The sequence below is a fragment of the Otolemur garnettii genome, unplaced genomic scaffold (genome assembly GCF_000181295.1).
Source record: "Otolemur garnettii isolate 467f Iridium unplaced genomic scaffold, OtoGar3 scaffold00138, whole genome shotgun sequence".
Taxonomy (NCBI): domain Eukaryota; kingdom Metazoa; phylum Chordata; class Mammalia; order Primates; family Galagidae; genus Otolemur; species Otolemur garnettii.
The window spans coordinates 1,113,720-1,118,881 of NW_003852533.1; positions in this window are offsets into that span (position 1 = coordinate 1,113,720).

Below are 5,162 nucleotides of genomic sequence, written 5' to 3' on the forward strand. Positions count from 1 at the left end.
ACCAGACAAGGTTGTCCTCTGTCACCATTACTATTCAACATAGTGCTGGAAGTTCTAGCCAATACAATTAGGCAAGACAAGGAAATAAAGGACATTCAAATGGGAGCAGAGGAGGACAAACTCTCCCTCTTTGCTGACAATATGATTTTATACTTAGAGAACCCCAAAGACTCAACCTCAAGACTCTTGGAAGTCATCAAAAAATACAGTAATGTCTCAGGATATAAAATCTATATCCACAAGTCAGTAGCCCTTGTATACGCCAATAACAACCAAGATGAGAAACTAATTAAGGACACAATTCCCTTCACCATTGTTTCAAAGAAAATGAAATACCTAGGAATATATCTAACAAAAGAGGTGAAGGACCTCTATAAAGAAAATTATGAAACCCTAAAAAAGGAAATAGCAGAGGATTTTACAAATGGAAGAAAATAGCATGCACATGGTTGGGAAGAATCAATGTTGTTAAAATATCTATACTTCCCAAAGCAATCTACAGATTCAATACCATCCCTATTAAAATACCAACATCATACTTGCAAGACTTGAAAAAAATGATTCTCCATTTTGTATGGAACCAGAAAAAAACCCACATAGCTAAGGTAGTTCTTAGTAATTAAAAAAAAGAAATAAATAAGCCCGGGGCATCAGCATACCAGATTTTAGGCTGTACTACAAAGCCACAGTGGTCAAGACAGCATGGTACTGGCACAAAAATAGAGATATAGACATTTGGAATTGAATGGAAAATCAGGAAATTAGACTAACATCTTACAATTGCCTAATCTTCAATAAACCAAACAAGAACATACACTAGGGGAAAGACTCCCTGTTCTATAAATGGAACTGGGAGAACTGGATATTCACATGTAAAAGACTGAAACTAGACCCGCATCTTTCTCCACTCACAAAAATTGATTCAAGATGGATAAAGGACTTAAATTTAAGGCATGAAAAGATAAAAATCCTCAAAGAAAGCATAGGAAAAACACTGGAAAATATTGGCCTAGGGAAAGACTTCATAAAGAAGACTGCCATGGCAATTGCAACAACAACAACAATAAACAAATGAGACTTAATCAAACTGAAAAGCTTCTGTACAGCTGAGGAGACAACAGGCAAAGCAAATAGACAACATACACAATGGGAAAGGATATTTGTATATTTTGAATAAGACAAAAGCTTGATAACTAAGATCTATAGTATAGAGAACTCAAATTAATCCACATGAAAAAAGCAAACAATCCCACACATCAATGGGCAAGAGATATGAATAGAACCTTCTCTTAAAATGACAGACGAATGGCTAACAAACATAGGAAAAAATGCTCATCATCCCTAATTATTACAGAAATGCAAATCAAAACCACACTGAGATACCATCTAACCCCAGCGAGAATGGCCCACATCACAAAATCTTAAAACTCCAGATGCTGGCGTTGATGTGGAGAGAAAGGAACACTTTTATACTGCTGGTGGGACTGCAAACTAATACAACCTTTTTGATTGTATAGACTCCCATTTGATCCTTCAATCCCATTACTGAGCATCTACCCAGAAAGAAAAAAGTCCTTTTATCATAAGGACACTTGCACTACACTATTTATTGCAGCTCAATTTACAATCACCAAAATGTGGAAACAGCCTAAATGCCCCCCAATCCAGGAATGGATTAACAAGCTGTGGTATATGTACACCATGCAATACTATTCAGCCATCAAAAGATGGAGTCTTTATATCTTTTGTATTAACCTGATGGAAGTGGAACACATTCTTCTTAGTAAAGCATCACAAGAATGGGGAAGCAAGTATCCAATGTTCTCTATTCTAATATGAAGGCAGTAGATGAGCAAATACAAAGTGGGGAGCAGGGGAATGAGGAATCAGGGAGAGAGGTGTCATGGTGTATGGCACACCTCTTTGTGGGAAGGAGAAATTACAAGAGGGACTTTACCTAACAACCAACCTCAATCAGTATAACCTGATTCTTTGTTACTTCAATGAATCCCAAACAATAAAAAAGAATAACATAAAAATTTAAAAATACCTGAGAATATACTAAACAAAAACTGTGCATCATCTATATAAAGGCAATTTTAAAATGAGGTTAAAGGTCATAATAAAGACAAATAAATGAAGAAGCCAACCATGTTCTTGATGGTAAAGACTCAACTTCATCAAGATGTAAAATCTCCTTAAATTAATCTAGAAGTTTAATGCAATCCCTAAAGGACTTGTCAAATAGGCATGCTGATTCTAAACTTTATAGATTAAAAAAATAAGTAATACATGGTCAAATGATTGTGGACAAGAGTGCCAAGACCATTCAACTGGGATAGGACAGTCTTTTCAACAAATAGGACCTGGAAAACTGGATGTTCACACAAAAATACGAAGTTGGACCCTCACCTTTAACATACATATGTAAAGATTAACTCAAAATAGAGAAGACTTAAGTGTAAGAGCCAAAATTAGAAAAATTGTAGAAGAAAATGGGGAAAACCTTCATGATACTGAATTTGGAAATGATTTCTTGGATATGACACTGAAAGCATAAGCAACATGAACAAAAAAGAGAAATTGGACTTTAGTACAATTTTAAAATTTTGTGCATCAAAAGACGCTATCAATAGAGAAAAAACATAAAATTGTGCAACTGCTCTGGAAAACAGTAGCTGGGGGGGGGGGGCAGAGCCAAGATGGCAGACTGCAGCCAGCTTTTTACAGAAGCTCCTGTCCAGAAGGAGGCTTAAAGGACAGAAGTTTAGCAAGTTAGCTGATGGTTTGGAGCAGAGCCAAGAGAGAAGATTGAAGAACACACTTCAACCTTCCTGAGGCAAGCTGCGACCCCAAAAATACAACCAAAAGGTACAAAATCCACCACCAAGCGGACGGGAGTCCCCTCCCCCACAACAAGGGCTCACAATTTACTCCATGCAAACAAGCAAGCAGAGTTCAAACTTCCTCCCACTCTATCCCACGGGAGCGACCCCCTAAAAACTGGACCTCCTACCCCTGCTGGTGTGCCACGGCATCCTCCAGCCAGGCATAAAACTGTAAAACTGTATAAAACTGTATATATTCTCCACCTGCAACACTGAACTCTGAGGAGTCCCCACCCACCCACTCCGAGGTCTGGAGGTTTGTTACCTATGGAATCCAGATTCTTGGGCATCTCCTTGAGAGAAGTGGAGGGAGAAAGGGCTGGTGCTGTTCTGTGCTGACAGTGGCACAGGCGTGAGGAGAAGAAAATCGGCTCAGGGTGGGTCCCTTTGCCCTCACGGAGCACTGGAGCAAGTTATATCTGAGCTGCAAGCAGACCCCTCTTATCTAGCTCCCAGAGACATTTGAACTCTTCCACCTGAAATAGGTGCTGACTGGGACAACCAATTTGGCAGACTACCCAACAATTATTCAAAGGAGCACCCTAGGTGTATGGTTGAGGGAAGGTTTGAACTATATAAAACTGTATATATTCCCTACCTGCAACATTGAACTCTGAGGAGTCTCCACCCACTCACTCTGAGGTTTGGACATTTGGAGTCCAGATTCTTGGGCATCTCTTTGAGAGAAGTGGAGGGAGAAAGGGCTGGTGCTGTTCTGTGCTGACTGTGGCACAGGCATGAGGAGAGGGAAAATTGGCTCAGAGGACACTAATACAGGAACAGTGGCATCCTGAGCTGCAAACTGATGCCATTCCAGCCCTGTCTCTCTGGGCATACAGAGGTTCTGGACAGTAGCCACAGGCAAAATGCAGAGAACTTTCATAAATAAAGCACCAGCCCTGAGGATGTAATCCCCCGAGACAAAGGCAGTGGGCGGGCAGAGGCTAAAATTGACACCAGAGTGTAAATTGTTATTTGTCTGCTGCCCAGAGCTGAATGCAAGGACTTGCAGAGAAATCTAGCTGGACAGAAGCCTAATTTAAAACTACAAGGCACCCCTGCCAAACTCAGATTTCTGGCTGATTTTGCAGGTTGTAAACCCCAGGAGCAGTGGCCTACCGGAGTGAATAGGGTCACAGACCTGGGGGATTATGAGTGACTGTGTACAAAGTGGGGAAGAAGGTATTGGGTACTAACCCATTTGCCGGGTGGGTCCCTTTGTCCTCACAGAGCTGGGCAGGCCCAAAACTGCTTGCTAGAGTCACATGCCTCACAGATGGCAGAGGAGATCCCTGCCCCAGGCTCCAGCTCTGGGCAGGCCCAGAACTGCTTGCTAGTGCCGCGGGCATCCCGTGGGCAGTGGCAGAGGAGTCCTCCATTCCAAGTAGACCCAAAACAGCTTGCTAGAGACACACACACCCCACGGTAGCCAGGGGAGGAGTTCCCCACTCCAGGTACCCAAGCTGGGTGGGCCTAGAACTGCTTGCTAGAGCCACATGTGCCCTGCAGGTGGAGGGGTCTACTGCTCTGGGCAGGCCTAGAACTGTTTGCTAGAGCCACGTATATCCCATGGACAGAGGTGGAGGAGTTCCCTGCTCCAGGCTCCTGAGCTGGGAGGGCACAGACCGGCTTGCTAGTGTCACATGCATCCAACAGACAAAGGTCAAGGAGTCCTCCACTCCCCCCCAGCTACTCTGGTGGGGCTGAACTAGGACTGATCTGGTCGCTCACATACCCTGCGCTACTGCTGCCATTCCCCTACCCCCTGGCTGCTCCAGGGTGCTGAACTAGGACTGATCTAGCTACTACAGTTCCCCTGTTCCACCAGTTGCCCCAGAGGGGCCGAACTAGGACTGATCTGGCTGCTGCCGGTCTCCTGCCCCCCAGTAGCCTCAGCAGGCTGAACGAGGTCTAATCCGGCCATGCAACTCCCATGCAGCTGCTACCGTTCCACTGCACCCCAGTTGCCCCAGCACCCGAGAACTGGGAGAAGACAACAGACACACTCTGCCTGTCTCTCTGGGCAACCAGAAGAAGCCACCAACTGAATGATTCTGATAAGGCCTCCAAACAAGGTAAATTCAGCATGGGGTGGAATCAGCGGAAAAACTCTGGCAACTGGAATAACCAGAGTAGATCAACTCCTCCAAGGGAAAATGGGGCAGACACAATTGAAGACCCCATCCACAGCAAATGGCTGGAATGTCAGAAATCGAGTTCAGAATGTGGATAGCAAATGAGATTAACAGAATGGAAGAAAAGAAGGAATTAGGA